The 25668-nt window shown below is 39.2% G+C and overlaps 1 long non-coding RNA gene across 1 annotated transcript; it reads right to left on the bottom strand.

The window, feature by feature from the left end:
- Positions 1 to 4728: 4728 nt before the first annotated feature.
- Positions 4729 to 23470, bottom strand: LOC140523883 (uncharacterized). The gene is made up of 4 exons (XR_011973501.1): positions 23425 to 23470; positions 11025 to 11116; positions 5420 to 5502; positions 4729 to 5179 (listed from the first exon to the last, which is right to left on the bottom strand). It is a non-coding gene; the product is annotated as an uncharacterized lncRNA (long non-coding RNA).
- Between the last annotated feature and the right edge of the window lie 2198 nt (positions 23471 to 25668).

The raw sequence follows: 25668 nt of genomic DNA on the forward strand, positions 1-25668 counted from the left end.
GTGACTTTGCACAGCCCTCCCTCACTTAAATCCAACTCACTTGCAAGTCATTGCATCACTTCCCTGATGTCACGGTCTTCTTTGAGAAGGAAGAACAAACAACAACAAAGCCTTTATTTAACACACAGGATTTAATTTGAACCTCACAGCAGTACTTAAGAGGGAGGGATAAGTGTGCTATTATCATTCTCATTTGCAAATGAGGAAACTGAATCTAACAGAGGTTAAAGTGATTTGCCCAGGGTCATACCACTACTAAGACTTGAACTCAAGACTTTTCTGACATGAAGTTTGGCTTACTACTCACTATTCTATAATGCCTGTCATTAATTAGCTCCCCCTGATATTGACCATTGAACATAAAGACAGCAGTAACCCAAGTTGGGGATACTTATTTAAGACTGACCCTAAGAGAAATACATAGCCTGACTGCAGATTAGCTGAACTAAAGATGAGGATGGAGCTTTGACACTTTGGCAGCAGCTACCCTGCCCGGGATCTATTTTTCTCCCCATCCTTGGCACCTCAGTCTCAAAGACACAGAGGTCACCCACCAGCAGGGGTCAGTGAAGCCAAACAAAGAAGTATTCATTTCCCATTTCTGCCACCAATCTCACCTTTAAAACAGAAACCTCTGAATTTTGCCAATTTTTTTCTCCCCTTTTAATAGTTATTTATGGCTTATACAGAATTCTGAGACACTGTAGGGTCCAGAAAGGTGGGCAATGATGACTATCCAATGCATACAGAGAAAAATTTGAGACTCGGGGAAATGAGACAAGGATTGAGAGTGTATGGTAAACCCTTTCAGGGTCCTAGTCCCTCCATATTCATTGAAGAGTTATCATTATGCCCTTCCTGTCTCTGGTATAATCCTAGAATAAGAAATAAATATGATACGTGAACAAGCCTACAGAATACATGAAAACAACAGAGTCTGGGGGTCTGAAACCAGGCAAGCAGTTTGGAATTGGTGCAAATGACAATACCCTTTGACATGAGCAGTGGTATAGTGCATAGAGAGCTGAACTGAGCCCCAGGAAGACCTGGGTTCAAGTTCCAGCTTTGACATGTGACCTTGGGCAACTCACTTAACCTCAGTCCTCTAGGCCATAGTTCCCAAAGTGAGTGATACCCTTTGAGGGGTGCTGGAACAATGTGGGGAGAGGGGAGTCAGTAGTAGTCTGAAGTGATGCAAATCTTAAAAAAAAATTGAAAGGTTAAAGAAAGTAGAATTCCAGGAGGACACTGAGTAGTTACTTTTTTAAAGGGATGGTAGGCCAAATAAATTTGGCAATCTCTGCTCTAGGCAGTGAAAATAAAAGTTGCAGAAAAGCTAACAATCTTCATTGGTAAATGGAGTTTCCTTACTGGGATTCCCTCTACCAATAAAATGTGAAATCCCAGGTCCAATCCCTACCCTTCATATGTGTACATGAGGGCAGGGACTATTTCGTTTTGGCCTTTATATCTCTGCTTGGAGCAGAGTAAATGTTTAATAAATACTTGATTGATTTATTGGAGCTGAGTAGGATCAACCTTCTGCTTAAAGAGAGAGAGACTAAAGGGCATATATGTATATGTGTGTGTGTGTGTGTGTGTGTGTGTGTGTGTGTGTGTGTATGTTTATCATGGAATCGAAAGCCTAGAAGTTCACATCTACTATCTGTGCAGACTAATGAAATTCAAGCATCTACCAGGTTCTATAACAGGAACCTCAGTTTCCTTATCTGCAAAATGAGAGACCTGGTCTCTGTTCTAGGACCCTCTGATTCTGTTTCAAGGCAGAACCTGAAGAGAGATCTGGAAATGAGATAGGATTTGTAAAATGCTTTGTAATTTTTATACACCATATAATTCATTGTAGTTTGTGTATCTTGCTGGTATTTACAATTGAATACATTATGTCCTGATGAGTACTGCTTCTGGGCTGAGTTAGTGATAGTTACACGTAAACTGTACAGAATATCATCAGGTAAATTTGAAGAATTGTTAAATATTCCAGAGTTCACAGCACGTTAACAAAGGCAAGGCAAGATGTCTTAAAAAATATGAACAAATACAAGAAAAGAATATTTTATTATTGCTTTATTATACATTTATTACAAATAAATATTTCCTTTCTTGACCTAAGACATATAAAGTATTTAAATTTCCATTTTAAATAATAACTAGAAATGTAGATAGAAATGTGATCATTAGTGTTACCATATGATTAGACTGAGAGAGGTTATGGTATAGTGGATAGAGGGTGGTCCTTAGCACCTGTAGGACCTGGGTTCGAGCCCTGCCTCTAAGACATCCTAGGCTATGTGACCTTAAGTGACTCAGCTTTGTAGTATCCCAGAAATTCTAGTCCCAGGAAAGAATACGAACAATATTACACTTGATTTGCACCAGTGGATGGAGTTTCCCTACTAGAAGTTCCCCATACTTATGAAAACACAGATCTGGGCCACAAAATAATGATTATTATTAAGTTAATTACATCATAAGTAAAAAAAAAAATTCAAAATAGTAGCACGTTTTAAGTTCAAATGTGGGTTTTCAGTATACTCAGGAAATCAATTAATCTGTAGGGATTTACACTTAACAATAGTTCAAAGCATTGGGGCTACAAAGACAAAAAAAATTGTCCCTGTCCTCAAGGTACTTACCTTGTAATGGGGAAAACAATGTGTGTGTATATATGTATGTATGTATGTATATATATATATATATATATATATATATATATATATATAGAGAGAGAGAGAGAGAGAGAGAGAGAGAGAGAGAGAGAGAGAGACAAGACATGTATAAGAGAGATACAAGGCAGCCTTGAACAAAATGCACCAACATATGGGGAAACCATGACAGGCCTCTTGCAGAAACTGGAGCTCAAGCTGAAACTTAAAAAAACAAAACAAAACAGGGATTCCAAGAGGCTGAGGTAAAGCTTGGAGAGCATTCTAGGCATGGGTAAGAGTTAGTGCAAAGTCACTGAGACAGGAGACAGCACACCATAAGTGGGGAAGGATTCAACAACTCCCATATTTTAACTCACAAAGCAACTGAAGATTATAGGTTAAGTGACTCATCCAAGATCACAGAGCCAGTAGGTAACTGAGGCAGAAGTTTTGAGTCTTTTTGCCTCTAGGTCTAGTATCCTACACCATGCTGCCTCTATTCATTCGAGCTAAGATTTTTCTAGTTTCATATTCTATATACATCACAGACCTATAATTTTATTGATAAGAGAATTTCTTCCATCTGTGCAGATGACAATCAATAGCATTGTCTTCTAGAATTTCCTGAGACTCAGAGAGATTAGTGATTTGTTCAAGATCGCATGACTAATAAATGAGGATCTGAGCTCAGATTTTCCTGATGCCGAGTTGAAAACTACCAGGCTACCTCTCATTTCTGTACTTTGGCTTGAAATAGTCTGCCTTGTGTTGCTTCTGCTTTAAATGATGATCTGAGTCTGGGAGGGTGAGCTATAATGACAAATTCTATGATCTTGTGAAGGATTGGAATAAAGACTTTTAAAATACTATCAAACTTTTGTTCTCTCTGTCCTAGGTATAAGGCAAGAGCTTTCTCACTGGCTGGTCCAGGCTAAGATTATGTTGGAGATTTTAGCTTTTAGTATTATTCTGAGATATATAGGCTGTAAAAAACAAACCTAAGGCATTGGTTTTTGAGCAACCAACATGGAATAATGAAAAGAACTCTAAATTTGGAATCAGATAACCTGAGTTCAAATCCCTATTCTACTACTTAAAATACTATATTTGTGACCTAGGACAAGTCATTTCCCTCTCTGGAACCCAATTTCCTCATCTGCCAAAGTAAGAGGTGATAGGGTCATAGATCCAGAGCTAGAACTTTACCAAGTCTAATTGCTTTATTTTACAGGTAAGGAAACTGAGGCCCAGAGAGTTAGAGTAACTTGCCCAAGACCACACAGCTAGATAGCATAATGGGGGACTCAGAGTCAAAATGACCTGAGTTCTAATCCTGCCTAAGTCATTTACTATGTGTATGACCCTTAATTAATGGATGAGTTCCCTCATCTGTAAAATGGGGCTAAGGAGAATACCTATCAAAGTTGTTGTGGCAATCCACTGAAATAATGTATATATAACAGTTTTCAAAACTTGAAGTGTTATATACGTTAGCTTTATTTAAAGAAACAGAATTGGGATTGGAGTCCGTGTTCTCTGATTCCAAATCCATCATGTTTTCACAGTTCCAGATTGGCCTGGACTTCCTCAGCCCCTCTAGGGCTCCTTCTAGCTCAGAATTCTATTTTTATGTGATATCCATAAGAAGTAGTCTACATCAGTGATGTCAAACTCAAACAGAAATGGATCCCTGAGGACTGGGTATTTACTTAGAAAAGCACAGAATAACATTATCTCTGTTGTATTTTTTTTTTCTTTTGTTAAACATTACCCGATTCCTAATTTTAATCTGGTTTGTTACTCTCCATGTCAGAAAACTTAGTACTAACTCTGTTTGGTACCTGGTTGAAAGGTTGTATACACACACACACACACACACACACACACACACACACACACACACACACACACACACACACACACACACACACCCCTTCCATTTTTCAATATGGGAACATTAGTCAGAACTTGAATCTTGGGACCTCTCCGTTTTCCTCCCTTGTTCACTTTCCCTAAAACTTGCCTTATAAATCAGATTTAATTATCTATAAAATTTGGTGTAGAAAAGGATTTACTCATTAAAAATGTTCATCAACTTGCTACCCACGTTCCAGGCTAATGGAAGTAGAAACAGAACACCATGGAAACACCAGAGAAGCCAGAGAGATAAGCCGGCTTTGAAATAAATACCTGAGCCTCAATTAAACAGCAAGTTCCAGTTTCTGTATTTGCCTTTTAAAATATCATGTCCGGAGTAAGTAAATGTCACCAAATAATCATCTTTTCCCCAGCTCCTTCTTCTTCTTCTCCTTAGGTCACTTACTTCAACAAGTTTGTGAAATAAATGTAGGGGTTTTTTTCATTTTATTTTATTGTACTCCCCTCAGATTATCCCATTTGCTTATGTGCTGCCTGAGATTTTTCTGCCCATGAGTGTTTATAGAAAATGTCATCGTTCCTCCCATGGCTAAAACACAACGGGTCACATTTAGCGAGGGTGTGATCAGCAGCTAAAGAATGAAATTGAAAGAATAAAGGGAATGTGCAGCAGAATTCAGAAGAGGTCAATTCAGTTCAATAAATTTGATGCTACAAACAATCATAAACCATTCTATGCATGCAGAGTACTTTGCTAGGTGCTGGGTCAAATACGAAGATGGACAGATAGAAATAATGAAATGGGGCAAGGAATAGGGGTCTGGACCTGGACTCAGGAAGACCTGAGTTGAGTTATGGTTACAGATTCTTACTGTGTAACTGTGGGTAAATTGCCTCTCTGCCTCAGCTTCTGTGGGCTTCAGTTTCTTTTCAGCTTCTGCCTCAGTTTGCTCATCTGTAAAAGGGAATAATAACAGTGGCTACCTCCCAGAACTGTTGTGAGCACAAAATGAGATATTTGTAAAGTGCTTTACAGACAAAGTGTTATATAAATGCTAAATATATTGTTATTATAAGACCCAATCCCTGCCTGCCCTAAATAGGGGAGAAGACATATATGCACAAACAACAGTAATACTGCAGTACAAAGTCCTGTGAGAGATCTAAGCAGACTTCACTTGCCATCATTTCTGACTGGGGAATAGAAGCTTTTTCTCCCAGATGTTCATTTCTTGCCCTAATGTCTCCCCAGCACTCCAGTCTGATTTTTCCAGCTGCCTGCCCTAGGTGTTTTCATCTGGATGTCCTTTAGAAACTGTAAGTTCAAAAGTTTAAAATTGAATTCGTTCTCTTTCTCCATCAAGTCTTCTCTCCCCCTGAACTTACTAGTCATCTATGGTTGTAACCATGTAATAGTCATGATTTTTTTTAAATTTTCTTTTTTATTAGGAAATCAACTAGCAATAAAAAGAAAGCATTCAATCTACAAAGAATAAGTAGAGATGTATAAGAAACTGTGAACTTCTGTATCATTTTTAAAGAAATAAATGTTTTACATATTAACTTTAACAAAATGTAGTAGAAAAATATTGGTGTCCTCTTCTGCTTTTATTTCTGTTTCTGTGGATTTTTTAAAATTTTAATTGATCTTTTTCTCTTTTTTTTTTGTTTTTTTTTTTCTTTTATCTATCTCTACCTATAAGGTATTGTGGTATATTGGATAGAGAACCAACCTAAAGCCAGGAGGATCTGAGTCCAGTCTCTGATACCCACTGGCCATATGATTCTGGGCATCTCACTTAATCTCTCAGTGTCCTAGGCAACCTCCTAAAATTATAAATGTCACAGAAGGTGATGACTTGCATTGGTAGAGGGAATTTCCTCACCTAGGAATTCTCTATACCAATAAAATCATAATCACTCTAACCCACTCATTCACTACAAATAGAAGCCCTCCTGTATAACAGTTTAAATCAAGGTTTTAATCAATTAAATTTAACTTAAATTTTAATTTAAAATTTAATCAACAGTTTTAGTCAATTAATATATAATTTATATATTAATAAACAAAAGAGAATCATTTGGTATCTCTTTTCTCCTACCCTGCCATTCCCCTGCCCCTCCCCCTTTGGCCACATACACATACCCCCGCCCATTTTTAATTTATCGAAGTATCAGAAGCTTGACTTTAAAGGTTTATATTCTCTTTCCTGCCACCTATCAGCCACCAAATCCTGTTTGTTCTTTCTCTATAATATAGTTTACATTGGTCCTTACATCTCCTCTAGCACTTCAATCACCCTAGTTTGGGTCTTCATCTCTTCTCAACAAATTATTGCCATCTATCTCACTTTCTTGCTTCTACTGTTCTGTCTCTTTAGCAGTCCAAACTTCACTCATGGCCCAAAGAATCTTCTGAAGCCATCTACCTCTCTGATCACATCATTCCTCTTTCCAAAAACTTCCACTGGTTAACAAATAAAGTAAAAACTCATAATGCTGACCATCAGTTTCTTCTAATTATCTTACTTTAATCTTCCTCTTAAACCTTGCCCCATATCACTCCCCCAAGAATGAAAGAGTTCTACCTCTACCTGTAGCCAAGCAGAACAAACCCAAACCCTTCCATATGAAAGCTCTTCAAGTACTAGAAAATGGCTCTCATGTCAACCCAAGACTTTTCTTCTGCCTAAATATCCCTGGTTCATTGAATCAGTTCACATTTGACTTTACCTTGAGAACCATAACAATCCTTGTTGCCCTTCTCTGTGTGCTATCTAAGGTCTTTCCTAAAATGCTTCAGGGTATAATGAGATGGGATTATGACCACCATATTTGTAGACACTATACACAGCTGTCCTGGATCCAGCTTCAGAGAACCAATTGTTAAATTTTCAGTGTGAGCATTTATACCTCAGGAATGAGCAAATACCACCAATCAGAAATTAGTACATTATTTTATTGATTGTCTAGACTTAAGAGTATGAATAATATAAACTCAAAAGTGTGTCTGTTTTACATTTTTTTCTGGAGAGATGGTTATTAATCATTTACCAGCATACTCCTCGCTATATCTCTTTTAATACATTCTAAGATTACACTAGCTTTTCTGCTACTATAGTAGCATGGTCTACTAATGTTGAGCTTGCAGTTTACAAAAAAGTATATCTCTCTCAGATAAATGAATTGCTATCCAATCACATCTTTCCCCTCTTATATTTGCAATTATTTTTTTTTAATTTGAGTATAAGGCTTTATATCTGTCCCTATTTAATTTTATCTTTCTGTTATTGTTGTTACCATCAGGCCAATGTTCTAGCCTGTCAATAACTTCTGGCATTTGTACAATGGGTCAACATATAAGCTAACCTTCCTACCTTTATATCTGAAAAATTGATAAGCATTCTGTCTATGTATACCTTTAACCAAATCTGATAAAAAATGTGAAGGGGAGTAGGACCAAGGGCAGATTCCTGGAGCACTCTACTAGAAACTTCTTTCCAAGTCAACGCTGAACCATTAATGACTACTCTTGGGAAGCAACCATCCAACCAGTGCCAAATGTACCTAATTATACTATTTTTTTAAGCACACATTTCTGCTTTTTCCACAAGATGACCACAAGAGATTTTATCAGATGTTTTTTTCTAAAATCTAGGGAAACTCCATCTTCAGAATTCACCAAATCTACTAGCCCAGGAACCTGTCAACAAAGGAAATAAGGAGTCTGCCAGCTACCTGTTCTCCATGAGCTCTTTGTGATCAACATGTCTTTGTTCAAAGGAAAACATTTTCATACTCCCTTCTTTTCCAAAATTTAATAGGTTTGTGTGTGTGTGATTTTATTTCTATAGATTGACAAGAAAATAAATCCAACAGGCCACAATGCAGTTGAGAAAATACTCACTGAGCAGCAAAAAGCAAACCTACATAGTGGAGCCAAAGCTCCCTTCTGTCCCCTCAATTAATTCCAATGATGCTGTCTCTTAGTGACAGTTACGGCCTTATATCATTTCATCCCATGATCCTTCCCTACCCATGGAACCTTTTTTTTTCCCTTAAAAAAAAGTCTATGAAGGAAACCAGACACTGAGCTACCAACCAAGAGAAAAGGAACCAGAGCATGTTGACATGGCCCCATCACCCATTTTGAGTACTCTTGAAACCAATTTTTAATTTATGAAAGTATTAGAAGCTTGCCTTTGAAGGTTTATATTCTCTTTCCTGCATTTATTTATCCTTCTTGTTTGTTTTTTTTCTAAAACCAGCCTCCGATGATTCTTGCTGAGCTTCTCATGCTGTGATTTTATCTGATTTCATGAGTAAATCGGAATTAGCCCAGATTAGTATTTGGACAACTTTATCAGGGCTCAGAAAAACAAGTTGTTCCAACTGAGAGAGAGACTTTGATAGGATGGGGTCAGGCATGAGGCTTCATCTTAGAGAATCTCCTCAGAAAGCACCTGGAGCAAAGGGAGCCCTTTCTCCCCTTGCTGAGACGGGTGTTGCCATATTACATAGCCACACCACCTGGGCCCAGGATTTACAGATACCCAGCTTTGGGCCTCCTTTTGGCTTTCACACAGTGTTGCTTGAAGGTGGGTGGGGATGAGGGGGCTATAAAAAGTGATATTGATTATTTTCAGAGGTTAGGATGTCTTCTTTCCCTGAATCAGTAGAGCATCAATATCCGTGCTTGGTGCCAGAAACACAGAGCTACTGGTATTCTATCTTAAGCTTAAAAAATAAATAAATAAACACAAATGTTGATCTCAAATGGTAAAGTCACTCCACTATTCAGATCTCATTACCCTGTAGGAAATATTCCTGAATATTTCATTAGCCATCATGTTCTTTTTTCTAAACCATGACACTTTGTCTTGTCTCAAAGAGTTATTATGTTTTTTTAATATTCAAACCAAATGGCCATCAGAAGAACAGACTTTCTGAATTCAGTTCAATTCAATGGCTATTTAGACAAGCAGGCAATACACATTTATCAAGTGCCTACTATGTGCCAGGCACAGCTCTAACTGCTGAGGATAAGAAGAGAGGCATAAGACAATCCCTACCCTGAAAAAGTTCACAATCTAATGCAGGAATACAACATGTAAAGAGAAGTGGAAAAGAAGAGAAGGGGCAAGAGAGGGAGGGTACACAGTGTGATGTGGGGGCCATGATGAAGTCTAGAGAAGTACAGCAGGGTTGGCAATAAGTCCTGGGGGCTCTCCTTAAATGGAGTATCTGGGAGCTCTCCAATATCTACCTTTCTCCCTCTCTAATCAGAGGATACTGATGAGGTATGAACTTCAGGGTTGATGTAATCAGAATAATGAGTTACTGAAGACCATGAGGAATTCCAGGAATGCAGTCAGGTGGAAAATGTTCAGCTAATACTGTGACTCTAATTCCATTCTGCTCTCTTCATGATTGTAGAACGCAACAAGAGGCATTAGTTAGATTACATGCCCCTTGTAATCCCAATACCTTGGTCATAGTAGGTGCTTAATTCAGTATTGACCTGGGATCAGATCCCATTTTTCAAATTTCCCACTTAGGCGACCTTGGGCAAACCTCTTAACCAACTTGGTCTTTAGTTTCGTCATCTATCAAATGGGGTTTGGACTAAATGGCCTTTGAGAAACTTAGGGAAAGACTATGGAAACATAAAATCCCAGATTAAGGGGAAGCATCAGAGGTCATCTAGTCTAATAAATTGCAGAAACAGAAATTCCCTCTACAATATCCCTGAAAATGATCATTTTTTCTGTGCCTAAAGATCTCTAATTCAATTCAACTCAATATACTGTAATTAAGCATCTTCTAAGTGCTAAGCACTGTGCTAAGAGCTATGGAGACCACAAAACCAAAAAGATCTCCATCCTCCAGGAGTTGACATTTTACAAAGTGAATGTGAAATGCACTACCTATGAAGATATTCCATTTGACTTTTGAATTATGAGTCTGAAATCACTGTAAATTACAGTTCTGCCACCTAGAGACATGCCCCCCCCCCAAAATCAAATCCAACTTCCAGATGACAGACTTTCAAATATTTGAAAACAGATATCAATAAATTGATCAATCAATAAACATTTGTTAAGTGCCTGGTATGTACCAGGTACTGTGCTAACCACTGGGAATACAAAGGAAGGCAAAAGACAGTCCCTGCCCTCAAGGAACTTCCTGTCCAATGGGGGAGACAACATGCGAACAAATATATACAAAGTAAGTTATGTACAGGATAAATAGGGAACAATTAACAGAGGGAAGGCATTGGAATTAAGAGCAGCTGAAGAAGGCTTTATATATCTCCCATATTCTTTTCTTCACGTTAAATATCCCAGTTACTTCCACCAGTTCTTCCATGCATCCAGTCCATGGCTGCTTAGAGATATCTCTGTCATGAAGAATAATAAAAGTTGAAATTTGTTAAGTTACATGGAATTTAAAGGGACCTAGAAAAAAAAAACTCACCTCATAAGATCCAACAGAGTAATACTCTCATGCTTGAAGAAAGCTGACTGCAACAAATTGCAGAAGTTTTGTCAAGGTCTCTTTTGTGGCATCTGGGGCAAGAAGAGACCATCTATTTTTAATCCTTTTTTATAAAGAAACTGAGGCTCAGAGAAGGGGAAATGACTTGAGTAGACTCACATGGTTGTTAAATAGTATGGGATCGTGATACCACACTGTTTACTAATTTCATTCCCAAATGCCCTTCTCTCAAGCCCATCTTGTCCTCCAACCCCTACGGAGGCTGGATATAGACTATTTCTTCTCCCTTTTTCACTGCACCATGACAGTCTTGTGGGCTGCCATCATGATCTCTATCATTTCTAAATCAATCATTTTATACTGAAGCTAAAAAAAAAAGTTATGATTGTGTGATACATATATACATATATAAGTATGTATATATACCCATATATATACACACATATATGTATATGGAATATATCCATATCCATAGCTATATATCTACATTAATCTCTATACCTATATGTCTATATCTATATCTAGATATCAGGAACTGGGATGAGATCCATTGCCTCCTTCCTTTGACCCTGAAGCTTCACCCAAGTTCCATATCTGTTGAGACTCCGTTCCTGATCCTAGGATAGATTTCATGAATTTTTTTGTTCTGTCATTGTTGTCTGACACTGGATCTGCTTCTGGTACGAAAGTTTCCTTCCTTCCTCTGGCCCTTCAGCCCAGCAGTACATCTCCCAATGAACAACTCTGGCAAAACCTGACTATTCATTATTTTCTAATCTTCTACCTTTACGTGGCATTGCCCTTGGCTAGATGGAATCCTTTTCCCTCAAAAGTCCAACTTAAGTGCTTCCTCTTCCATGAAACTTTCCCTATCTGCCCCCTCCTCTCAGGACCTCTCCCTCTCATATCATTTGGCTTCCTAGCCTATGACCTTATCATCACATAACATGTGATAATTATCTGTACACTTGTCTTCTCCTCCACAGAAGCAACAGCTCACTGAGGGGCAGAGATTGTGTTTTGTACTCTTTTCCCTTCTCTAGGGTCTAGCCTAGTTAAGTAACCTCCAATTTCACCAAATTGAATTGAGAATCTGGGGATCGGCTAATAAAGAGAAAAGGAGAGGTACTTAGAAGGCTTATGGAAAACTTAGCTGTTATTTGTTGTCATGAGTCCCTATAGTGCTTTGCAATAAGACAGTTTAAATCATACAAAAATACACTGTGGTGTCTTGTTCCCAAAGTATGAGGTAAAGAGAGAAAGACAGAGACAGAGACAAAGAGAAGCTTTCATTTCTTTAAACAGAGGAATCCTGTCAAAAGAAAGGTGATGACAGGGTTAGGAAAGTGAAGAGGTCACCAAAGACTTAAGACCAAGCGAATGTTGAGACCAAAAGAGAATTCATACTACAGGGTCAAGGGAAGGAAGCAATGGATCTCATCCTGGTTCCTGATAAATCAGAATTAGTTTTTTTTGTCAGCCTAGGCAAGGGTGGGGAACCTGCATCCTCGAGGCCACATGTGACCCTCTAGGTGCTCAAGTGTGGCCTTTGACTGGATCCTTTGGACTAGAGGTCACAGGGACCCCACTCGTGGAAAGCAATTAATTCAGAGAGGTTAAGACTTGTGGCAGCAGCACAAAAGATGGTCCTGGTGCAGTGGAAGGGAAGAGGAAATGGCCTACATCTGGTCCTTGTAGAGTCTGGTGGGTAAGATAAACGAGAGAAAAGCATCACAGTGGCGGGCCTCTGGTAATGGTAGCCATGCCATTCAATGGTATAGACTTTTGGAGATTTACAAGGCAAGATGTGGAGATAATGATCAATTCAGGGAAGAGGTATACCATCTTGGCATAGAGCAAAGACATCTTTCCCCATGATAGTGCCCTGGAGTAAATGCTAGTTATATAGCACCATACATATTTGCTATGTGAGAGGCAATGTGGTTTTGTGGAGAATAGTATCTAACTGTTACATGGTCCTTGGGCAGCTAGATGGTGCAATGGATAGAGTTCTAGGCTGGGAGTTCAGGATATTCATCTCACTGAGATCAGATCTGACCTAAGACACTCACTAGCTGTAAGACCATGGGCAAGTGACTTACCCCTGTTTGCCTCAGTTGCCTCATCTGTAAAATTTGCTGGAGAAGGAAATGGCAAATCACTCCAGTATCTTTACTGAGAAAACTCCAAACAGGGTCATGAAGAGTGGGACATGACTGAAAAATGACTGAACAACATATAGTGCTTTAAGATTTGCACAACAATTTGCATATCTTACCTCATTTCACCCTCACAACAGCACTGTGAAATAGGGGTTATAATTATTTCCATTTTACATATGAAGGTCAACTAGGTGGTACAGTGGATAGAGCACCTGTGCAGGAGTCAGGAGGACTTGAGTGCAAATGTCACCTCAGACACTTGACACTCACTAGGTGTGTGACCTTGGGCAAGTCACTTAACCCCAAATGCCTCATCCTGGGTCATCTCCAGTCATCCTGATGAATATCTGGTCACTGGATTCAGATGGCTCTGGAGGAGAAGTGAGGCTGGTGACTTTCACGGCCCTCCCTCACTCAAAACAAAGTCAAGTGCAAGTCATGTCATCATTTCTCTGATGGCATGGTCTTCTTCGGCAATGAAGGACAAACACACACATTTTACATATGAGGAAAGAGAGGCTGAGAAAGGTTAAATAACTTTGCCCAAGGTTACACAGCTAGTAAATGTCTGAAGCAGGATTTGAATTCAAGTTCTTGCTGAGCTACCTAAGGGTCTCAAGAGCACTAGACATGGAAACAGGAAAGATACGGACTCGAATCTGTCACTCGATAATTGTGTGGCCATGCTCAAGTCACTCACACAAGAGGTGATAACATAATGGAATGATCACTGACTCTGGAGGAAGAGAATCTCAGGTCAGACGCTACCTCTAAAGCTTACCACCCACATGATGTTAGTCAAATCCCTTAATTTCCACAAGCTTCAGTTTCCACATTTATATAATGAAAAATTAGACTAATGACAGTAATAATAGTTAACATTTAAATAGCACTTACTATGTGCTGCAAGCAATGCTAAGTGTTTTACATTTGCAATCTAATTGGATCTTCACAGCAACCCTGGGAAGTAGATGCTATTATTGTCTTCATTTGACAGACAAGGAAACCGAGGCAAACAGAGGTTTAAGTGACTTTGCCCAGGGTCACATAGTATCTGAGGTCAGATTTGAACTCAGGGTTTCCTTACTCAAACACTGCCCAACCCGCTATATAGAGAGAGTGATACCACTCTATCTGAGCCTCAATTTTCTCATCTGTAAAGTGGAAATAATATTTCCCAGGATTCTGATGAGAATCAGATGTCTGAAAAGCCCTTCATGAACCTTACTATATCTACTATACTACACACACACACACACACACACACACACACACACACACACACACATACACACACACACACTACTATGTGGTGGTTATTGTTCTTCATTCTCAGAGAGAACCAAAATGACATCACCACGATAAAGTGAAGTTTCAATGTGTCTGACTGTGGCTGATCAGATCAATATGAGCTAGGAATGCTCTACTAAAGACTGGGCACAGATAGTCTGTGTGACTGTCTGTCTCACTTCTGCTTTGCTCCTCAAGCACAGCACCCTTTCTCATGTGGGCACAACATGCTGAGCAGTCCTGTACCAGTGTCTCCCATGTTGCACAATCAAATCCAAAGTTCTTGAGAGTGTACTTGTGTCACTTCTTCTGACCATCATGTGATCGCCTGCCAGATGCCAGTTCTCCATAAAATAGTCTTTTTGGCAAGCTTATGTTTTGCATTAGAACAATGTGGTCAGCCCATCAGAGTTGTGCTCTCTGAAGCATAGTCTGAATGCTTGGCAGTTTAGTTTGAGTAAGGACCTCAGTGTCTGGTACCTGATCCTGCCAGGTGATCCTCAGAATCTTCCTAAGACAGTTCAAATGGAAGCCATTCAGTTTTCTGGCATGGCACTGGTAGACTGTCCATGTTTCACAGGCATACAACAATGAGGTCAGCACAACAGCTCTGTAGACCTTCAGTTTGGTAGTCGGTCTAATACCTCTTCTCTCTCATACTTTTTTTTGGTGCCTCCCAAACATTGAGCCAGCTCTGGTAATGGATGCATCAACTTCATTGTCAATGTGTACATCCCTGGAAAGTACACTACCAAGGTAAGTGAATTTATCCACAGCATTCAAAATTTCTCTATTTGTTGTAACCAATGGTTCCACATATGGATAATGTGAAAGTGGTTGATGGAGCACTTACGTTTTCTTGGTTTTAATTATTAGACCAAAATTAGCACAGGCAGCAGAAAATTGATCCATACTTTGTTGCATCTCAGCTTCAGAGGTTGTATTGAGTGCACAATCATCTACAAATAGAAAATCATGCACCAGCACTCCTTCCACTTTGGTCTTGGCTTCTAGCTTTTTCAAATTGAAGAATTTACCATCAGTGTGGTAGCTGACCTTGATGCCTTGTTCATCTTCATCGAAAGCATTTGACATCATGGCTGAAAGCACCACGCTGAAAAGCATGGGAGCAAGCACACAGCCCTGTTTCACTCCATTGGTGACTGGGAAGGCATGCGACCTTTGTCCACTATCCAGAACCCGGGCAAACATGCCATCATGAAATTGACCTACAGTACTGATGAACTACTCTGGGCAACCAAATTTTGACATAATTTTCCATAAGCCCTCACGACTAACAGGGTCAGAGGCCTTGACTAGATCTACAAATGTTGTATACAGACCTTTGTTCTGCTCCTGGCATTTCTCCTAGAGTTGTCAGGCAGCAAACACTGTATCAACTGTTCCTCAGTCCTTTCTGAAACCATACTGACTCTCAGGTAGATGACCATCTTCCAGGTGAAGGATCAGCCTATTAAGGAGGACTCTAGCAAGAATCTTGCCAGCAATGACTAAGAGAGAGACCCCCCTGTGATTGTTGCAGGACAATCTATTTCCTTTACCTTTATAGAGATGGACACTACCACATGTATTATATATGACTATATGTGTGTGTAAATATATATATATATATATATATATATATACACACCCACAAACACACACACATATACAGTGCTATATATTAGTATGCAATAGCCAATTGTTAAGGCTGAATATGTAGCTTTAATTCTGGAGATGCAAACAAAGGCTAAACCACTGTCCCTTGTCTCAAGAAGTTCACATTCTAATATGGGAGAAAGCATGCAAAAAAATGTTGCCTATGCTTGGTATACAAGCTCAAATGAAAGATGGGGTCAAGCAGGAGGGAGATAGTAGGGAGAGATTGGAAAAACCTCTTGCAGAAAGTGGGATTGAGCTGACTCCTGAAGGGAAGGAGTGAAGCCAGGAGGCAGAGACAGCAGGGGAAACATTCCAGACATGGGATATGGTCAGTGAAAAGACAAGGAATTCTAACATGTAATTGGGGAAAATCAAATAAAATATTTATACTAAAAGAAAAAAGAAAAATATTGCTTGTTATATGGGAGGGGAATAGAGGAGGATATCAGAGATAACTATAATGGTCTAAAAAAATAGAAGACACTTAAAACTTATTGAAAATTTAATTTAACAAAGAATAGACATAAAGTAGAGAGAAGGAAGGTCATGTTACAGGAATAGCAGAGAGCAAGTGTTGGTGAATCATGAAGTATGTGGAGAGAATTCAAGTGTAAGAAGACTGGAAAGGCAGAAGAATTGTAAAGGGATGTTTGAAATGCCAGAGGATTTTTTTATTTGGTCCTGGAGGTAATAACTAGGCAGGCAATGGAGTTTACTTAGCATTGGGGCGACATGGACCGATCTGTGCTTTAGGAAGACACTTTGAAGCTGGGAGGAGGATGAAGTGCGGTGGGGAGACATGGGACGCAGGTTGATCAGCCAGCAGGCTATTGCAATAGTCCAGACCATTGGAGCTACCATTGTAATTTCGCAAGGGTGGAGAGAGAAGGGGCCAGGGTGTGTAAAGGAGAGATGGTGTGAACGTCAGAATAACAGGACTTGACAACAGAGGGATCTGTGAGCTAAGTGAGAATGAGGAGAGAAAGAAGACGCCAAGGTCGCAAGCCTGGGGCACTAGCGAGAGCAGGGAGAGCAGGCAGAGGAGCTAAAGAAAACTTTTTTCTTCTTGGTTTGACTCAGAGCCAGGCATATAGAGCCTTCCCTGCTCCAACCTCACCTCAGGTTCAAGGCTTCCTCAAATAGTTGTTGCAGGGACAGAATCACCTTTAAGTGCTCGATAATCTAACCCATGCCGCTTCTTCCCCAGTGGAAGCCCCTCTAAGTGACATCCAAACATTGGTAATGAGACGACATCTGCATGCGCACGGCTTTCACTGGCGGTGAAGCACCCAAGGAGTTCTAAGCCGTCAATCACTTAAGCTGTCCTCAGCCCTGTGTTTATTCAGAAATAATTTTCTAGACTGCGGGAAGTGCTGCTGCTAACTGATGAGCAAGTTGGAGCACTGCGAAGGGAGAATGATTGATGTTCTTTTAGGTAAACTGGGAAAGTCTTCCTGCATTCGCCGTGGCGGCTGCTGATAAAATCTCTGACACTGATAGTGAGTGATGAGTGGGGTGGAGTGTCTACTGGAAATGAAAGGGTAGGACAGGGAAGCGAAAAAGAATCATCAAAGCAGGAATCCAGCGCCGCCATCCCTCCTCCCCAGCAGCCCTATAATCACCTCGATGTCCCGATTTGATATGTGACTGTCACGTCCGTTTGGTTATTGTTTACATTTCTAATAAAATAGAAGATGTAATCAAAAGCTCACTCATGGATAGTAAGTTTCTATGCAATGTTTTGTGTTCAATCATTTCAGTCATGGCCAAGTCTTCATGACCCCATTTGGGATTTTCTTAGCAAAGATCCTGGAGTGGTTTGCCATTTCCTTCTCCAGTTCATTTTACAGTTGAGGAAACTGAGGTAAACTGGGATAAGTGACTTGTCTAGGGTCACATGGGTATTAAGTGTCTGAGGCTAGATTTGAACTCAGTAAGATGAGTCTTCCTGACCAGGTCCAGCACTCTATCCACTGCACCACTAGCTACTTACTCTCTGTGCAATCAATATACTAATTAACTAAAAATTTTAGAATTTTCCTCTCATAAATATTTAATTTGATCTGCTATCCATAAAGTTTTAGTGGAGGAAGCAGACCATCATAGTAGATAGACAGTTGGTCTTGGAGTCAAGACCTCAATTCAATTTCTGCCTCAGGCATGTATTAGCCTTATTACCTTGAGCAAGTCACTTAACCTGTTTTACGAAGATTCTTCATCTGTAAAAATGGGGCTAATAACACCTAGAGGACTGTTCAGAGTTGATGTAAGGATCAGATGAGATTATGGTTGGCTGCAGTGTGGATTAGTGAGTAGAATGCTAAATTTCGAGTCAAGAAAACTTAAACTTAAACATTGTGACCTTGCCCCAGTTGTTTGACTTCAGAAAGTCTATTTCCACATCTGTAAAATAGTGAAAATAGTGAAAATCCACCTCAGGCTTATTATAAGGATCAAAGGAGATAACATGTGAAGCACTTTGTAAAACTTAATTACAGTAACGTGTAAAATCTAGCTATTACTATTATTAGTAAAACTCTGTGTAGACCTTAAAGTGCTATACAAGTGTCATGAAATCACAGGTCTGGAACAAAAAAATTATTACACTATTGACAATGATTAAGATGATGGTCATGGTGGTGTTGTGTATTTTAGTAATTAAAGAAACCAGAAAAGTTTTCTATAAACCACTCTATTTGGATCTAGGAAAAGTAGGTTTGGTTTGAGGGTTATGAAATCCCCAGACCTGTATTGCCCTTCTTAGATTCTATTTTCTCTGATCCATCTCTGGGGTTGCAGAATGAGAGGAAGATTAAGCCAAGCAGACCCAAAGGACCAAAAATTTATGAAATATATACAGTTTCAATTGAGCCCTAGCCAGCGTACCTCAATCCTTACATTCATTTCTCTTGGACCTCAAGGTCCACGAGAAACCATAGAGTTTCTCTTCTCCCAAACATCCCTTTGTCTCCTCACGCCTCCAAATTTATAACCTGTGTTTAGCAGATGACTTCATCTCATTTCCTGTTCTTCTGGAATGCTTGTCTTTTCCTTTTGGCCTCCTATATCAGAGAAGATGTGTGCATCATTCTCATTAGCAACAACAAACTCTAGATCTCATTCTTTCACAACTCATTTACATTTCCACATGTTATCTCCCTCCCAAGCAAATGGAATCATTGAACTTCAAAATGTGAAGGGATCTCCAAGGTCATCTACTCCAGTCCCAAACTGAACAAGAATCCTTTTTAGCAAGGACTCATTTTGCCTTTTCTTGAAAATCAAAGTGATAACACACTACTTATCAAAATAGCTCATTCCACTTTGGCAATTATTCTTGGTGAAGCCATGATGGCTCTTTTTGGTCACACTTCCATTTCACTAACCATCCCTTTTAGAATGCGTTCTAGAATCTTGTGGTTCTTGTGGGAAAGATGGAAAGATGTGGACTAAACAATAGTATAGTAAAGTGAATTCAGAACCTGGTGAATGTCCAGGAACATTAATGATTAGATGTTAGCTTAGAAAGAGACTTTCAGCAACATATTTAAGGGATCTGTATTTAACCCTGTGCTATCTTTGCTAATCAATGACTTAATTAAAGGCACAAAGGGCATGATTCTCAAATTTACTTAGCACACAAAGCTAGAATGGATAACCAGGCAAGCATGTTGGATGAAAGAATTGGGATCTAAAAATATCTTGTCAGGCTAGAGGTGAAATTCTAGAATTTTACCATGGATTGAAGTTGAGTTCACTAGATTATTGTCTTACAGAGTCTGTTCTCTTCCCTTTGGGGAGAAAAAGATTGTCCTCCAAAACTGTAGTTTCTCTTCCATTCTTCAAAGATCACTAAGAGTGTCTCAACAATCACATCAGTCAGCTCTGTCATTACCCTAGGACATAGCTCTGGGTCTCATGCCTGAAATCATCAAAAGAAGTCAGGGCCTTCCTTATAATCTCCCTAAATTTTTGACTGTCAGCTTCTTACCAGCCACTTTGGTTCTATTTTTCCAGTTTTTAAAACAGCAGCACCTTTCCTTGGCAGAGAAAAGACAAGCAAAATGAGAATTCAATAGCTCCACCTCCTGATCATTTGCCCATCCAGTCTGAGGAACAGTCCTATTCCTTATTTAATTACCTCTTCCTCTTTTCCCTAATGCAACTTTTAAAAATAGATATAAGGTAAATAAGTCTTTTGATCTGGAATATAATTGTTAGTATAATTAATTTACTAATTTTCTGTTACTAATAAACATTAACTGATGCATAGACTTTAGTCACCATGCCATCCACATTTATGTGCACATGCCAGGTCACTGTTCTTAGCTATTTGGCTACTTGCAACTATGGGATGTCCTTTATCCACATTAAAGGCTGCCTACATTCAGTGCTTTATAGTGCAGCCCACTGTTTGCCACTGCCACTCCCATCTAAATGATATTGACTCACTTTAGAACTAAGTAAAACCAGTCATGAAAATCAATCATTTTGATTTGTCTTCCTGTGGGCTGAGAGAAGTCTGTGATGAGAGGATTTGTCACCTAAATTATTGAGTTAAGCTAGAAGAGAACTTCATAGGTCACCTAGTCTATCTTTCCATTTTCAGCAGGCCCATAGCCCAGACACATGGGCATCTAGCCCATTAGATGCTTTCAGGGAATGACATTCCTGAGTAAGCCATACTCCAGCTTTATAGGGTTCCTCATAAGAAGGTCTTTGCTCTAGCTAGTCCAAATAAGGATCATTCATTAACTAGTAGAGTGCTGATTTCATTGTTGTATGACTGTGAAAGGTGAACAGTCTACCAGCTCTGTGCCAGGAAACTGGATCACTTCCATTTGAATTGGTATTAGGAAGATTCTGAAGATCACCTGGCAGGATACGGTACCAGACACTGAGGTCCTTCCTGGAACTAAACTGTCAAGCATTCAAACTCCGCTTCAGAGAGCACAGCTCCAATGGGGTGGCCACATTGTTCAAATGCAAAACGTATGCTTGCCAAAAATACCACTTTATGGAGAACTCACATAGGGTAAGTGATCATATGGTGGTCAGAAGAAGTGATACAAGGACACTCTCAAGGTCTCTCTTAAGAACTTTGGAATTGATTGTATGACATGGGATACACTGGCACAGGACCTCTCAGCATGGCATGCCCACATCACAAAAGGTGCTATGTTCTATGAGCAAAGCAGAATTGAAGCAGCTCAAAGAAAATGCAAGATGCACAAATTTAGAGAATCCACCCCCAAATGTTCACAAGGAGTATTTGTGCTCAATCTGTAGTAGAACGTTCTGAGCTCATGTTGGTCTGGCCAGCCACAGCCAGACACATTGAAACTTGATTTTATCATAGTGATGTCATCTTGGTCCTCTTCAAGAAGGAAGGACAACCACCAACAGAGTAAACCACAGTTGATTTTACACAGAGGGCTACCCCGAGGGACTTACTTCCAGAGCAGTCTTGACAAGTCTGGGATAACGCTCAGCATCTTGGTCATGGTCAAACTAGTACCAAGATTAGCATGAGATTTTCTCCAGTCATTTGGGAATGATAACAGGCTTATGGGAAACTAAGTATAAGAAGAAATGTAGATCAGGGATCAAGAGCTGAAACGGAGCTCATTTTACAAACTGCCTTTTATAAAGGAAGAAAGCAAGAACAAGGCAGGTTAAGGGACTTAAATGACTTACCCAAGGTAATATTATAAGTATCAGAATTTGAACCCAGAACCAGTACTCTTTTCACTGTTCCATGCTGATTCCAGAGTTTCTGACCTCCTCTAGAGGTTAGGAAGGAAAAAAGAAAACAAACATTTTTTCAGCCCCTACTTTGGGGCCAGGCACTGAGCTTTACAAATATTATCTTGTTTGATCTTCATGATAACCTTGGCAGGTAAGTGCTGTTATTAGTCTCATTTTCCCACTGAAGAAACTGAGACAGACAAAGGTAAAATGATTTACCCTGGGTTCCACAGCTAGTTAGTGTCTGTAGCTGATTAGAACTCAGGTCTCCCATCTCTAGGCCCTGCACTCTATCTACAATACCACCTTGTTGTCCTATCCCATTCCTTCAGTATACACAAGTGTAGGCCATTCTTCCCAACCAAACTGTAAACTTTTGGAAGGCAGGTCAGAATCTCATACCTCTGTCTAGCCATAATACTTGGCAAGACTTTGTATGAATAGGCATTCAACAAAGGTAAATTTATAAATAAATTCGTCACATGATTGCAAAAGTGAGGCATTCGTTTTACAATGGGCACCCCTCTGCAGGATGTACAGCTGAAGCTGCCCTAAGTGGAACCAGGTAGCAGAGACTCTCACTACATCAAGGAGAGATTTTTTTTTAATATCAGTCACAAAGAATATACCAATGAGATGCCCGAAGCCAGTAAATCCCACTGGTGGAGTTTTTGTACATTTCAACATTAAATCAAAACAAAGCTACAAGTCTCAAAGGGTATGTATGAAGAATTATGTGGACTAAAAGGGAAAAGTAGGGCATGAAAATCCTTAGAACACATGAAGTAAACCTTCTCAAAACTACATGATTTGTTGAAAAGACCCTAGGACTGAAAATTGAGAGATCTGAGTAAGAGTCCTGGTTTGTGAATGACCTAGAAAGGGGAAACAAGTAACTAGACAAGCCTAAATCTCACTTTCCTCCATTTCCCAAGATGGTGCCAATCTTGCTACCTCCCCTAACACATCCACTAATAAATGAGATTGCATGATCTATTTCACGTAAGAAATAATGGGAGCCCAGATTTATATGACAAAAGAATTTTAGAAATTATAAGATTATGGATTTAGAACTAGAAGAAAATTGTACAGTCCTGGCAGGAAAGGGAGACCCAGATAGATTAAATGATTTATCCAAGGTCACATGGGTAGCAAGTGGCAAAGCCTCAGTCATAGGATAATACATGTAAAGCTAGAAAGAATTTAGAAGTCGTTGAGTCCAATCATTCATTAACTAGTAGAGTGCTGATTTCATTGTTGTATGACTGTTGGTTGTGAGGAGACAAAAACCCAAAAGTGACTTATTCAAGGTCATGTACAGGTTTTGACTTTGCATATAATATTTTCCTTTTTATTAAGTATTTTTGATCAATTTCTTTTCTTTTTGAAAAATTTTCATGAGGGATGGTTCTTTGGAAAGACTAAAAGGAAGAAATACATGGGGAAATCTAGGTAATAGAAAACTAAAAAAGAGAAAGAAAAATTTATTTAAAAGAAAAATTGACTATGATGCTTACCTACATTGATAAGAGTTTCCTCACCTGAGAGTTCACTATGCCAAAGAAATCACATTTTCTGGCTCCAAATATGGAACTCTGTCCAATGTAACAATATTGTTGCATCACAAAGTATGATTTTTGATTCCTGAGTCTGAATCCCTACTCCTGAGATCAGATCTTTGAGAGTCAGATACAAAGATGTACTAGAACCAACTTGAACCAGATCACAAAAGCCAACTGTTAAATTTTCAGTGTGAGCATTCACTCTTTGGAAATCAGCAAATGCTACAAATTAGGACTTGACTTATTGTTTTACTAATTATCTAAACTTAGGAAACTGAGAGAGAAAATGTTAATAACAGATTAAACCTAAAAATGTGTTATGAGCATAAATATGTGTATATACAATACACATATAACTAAATGTAAATACATGTATATCTAAATATCTACAAATACACATACATGTCTATCTAAATATATCTCCAGTATATGTGGGTGTATATATAGAGATCTAAAGACCTTTCTCTCTCTCTCTCTCTCTCTCTCTCTCTCTCTCTCTCTCCTCTCTCTCTCTCTCTCTCTCTCTCTCTCTCTATATATATATATATATATCATATATCATATGTTACTGGTCAGTTACCACATCCTCCTTAAAAAAGAGACATTAGTTCATTTTTTGTGTTTATATTCCAGCACCTATCAGAGTCTATCACATAATAGGCACTTGATTATCAATTAATTGGTTGAGATCAATTGATTTGCAGAGGTTGAGGTTATGTATGGGTGCAGACTGTTCTGTATTCTTTCAGACTCAGTTGGTATACTGTCTGGTTTTCCGGAACCTCAAGTAATCCATATTTATTAAACATCTGCTACATGCCTGGAACTACTTCCTTTTACTTTCCCTTTCTTTTTTATCCATTCTTTCAAAGTTTGACTTTCTGGGTAGAAAAAAAGAAAAGAATATATTCCAAAAAGATATCAATGCAGTGTTTGGTTTTGTTATTTTTTTAAGAGTCAAATTCCAGAACCCAGCGGTGTTGTTTAGTCTCATTTCATCTCATTTGGATGTCTGGTCAAAATAAAGGCCAAAATGGGAAATCGAACATCTTATAGCCTTTATAACCGCCATAAAAGGGGAGAGTGTAGTACATTCCTGTCTACCTTAGACACAGAGTAGATATGCCTGACTCCCACAGACACAAAGTGGGAATTCTTGCCTATGAAAGGGAGATTTCTCTAAAGCAGCATGGTCTGCCAACAAACACATCCTGGCCTAGAGATTAGGTGCCAGGGATTATAAACCGACTCTGACAATGCCTTGGGCAATTCACCACCTCTCTGTTCCCTCATTTGCAAATTGAGGGTATTAGATTGCATTCAGTTCAGTTTAATCAGCATTTATATTATACTCAGAAGAAACTAAAACAGTTTATGCCTTCAAGAAGTTTATGTTCTGGTGGTAAGCAATATGTATGCAGATCATTAAGTACAGGATATATACAAAGTGACTTTGGAGAGATGGAGATAATGGTTGCTGTGCAGATAGAGAAGCATCTTATGTCTGAGATGACACTTGAGCTGAACCTTGAAAGGAATGAGAGATTCTAAGAGGAATTAAGTGGCAGTATGAAGGGTCATTGTATTTTCCCTTCTTGACAAGAGTTACACCATTTTAGAATAAGCTTTCAAGTATAAATTTTTTATTGTTCATTCATGTCCAACTCTTCATGATCTCATTTGGGGTTTTCTTGGCAAAGATATTAGAGTGGTTTGTTATTTCCTTCTCTAGATCATTTTACAGATGAGGAAACTGAGGCAACCAGGGTGAAGTGACTTGCTCAGGGTCACACAGATACTAAGTGTCCATGACAGATTTGGACTCAGGAAGTTGAGTCTTCCTGACTGTATGGCCTGCATTCCATCTACTGTGCCATCTGACTGCCCTTCAAGTATAAATAGGCAATGACATTTGTCTCTAAGTTTTACCTTCCTTTGCCCTAGTTCCTGGACAAAGCCAGACAAGAGACAAACAGATGACATTGCCTCAGACTCCTGAAGTCAACAAGAGACTACAACAGGGGTGGGGAACCTTCAACCTTGAGGGCACATGTGACCCTTTAGGTCCTCATGTGTGGCCCTCTGACTAAATCCAAACTTCACAGAACAAATAGGCTCAACAAAAGAATTAGTTCTGTAAAACTTGGACTCAGTCAAAGACCACACTCAAGGACCTAGAAGGCCCCATGTGGCCTCGAG

Source organism: Notamacropus eugenii, chromosome 2, assembly GCF_028372415.1.
Source record: "Notamacropus eugenii isolate mMacEug1 chromosome 2, mMacEug1.pri_v2, whole genome shotgun sequence".
NCBI classification, from domain to species: domain Eukaryota; kingdom Metazoa; phylum Chordata; class Mammalia; order Diprotodontia; family Macropodidae; genus Notamacropus; species Notamacropus eugenii.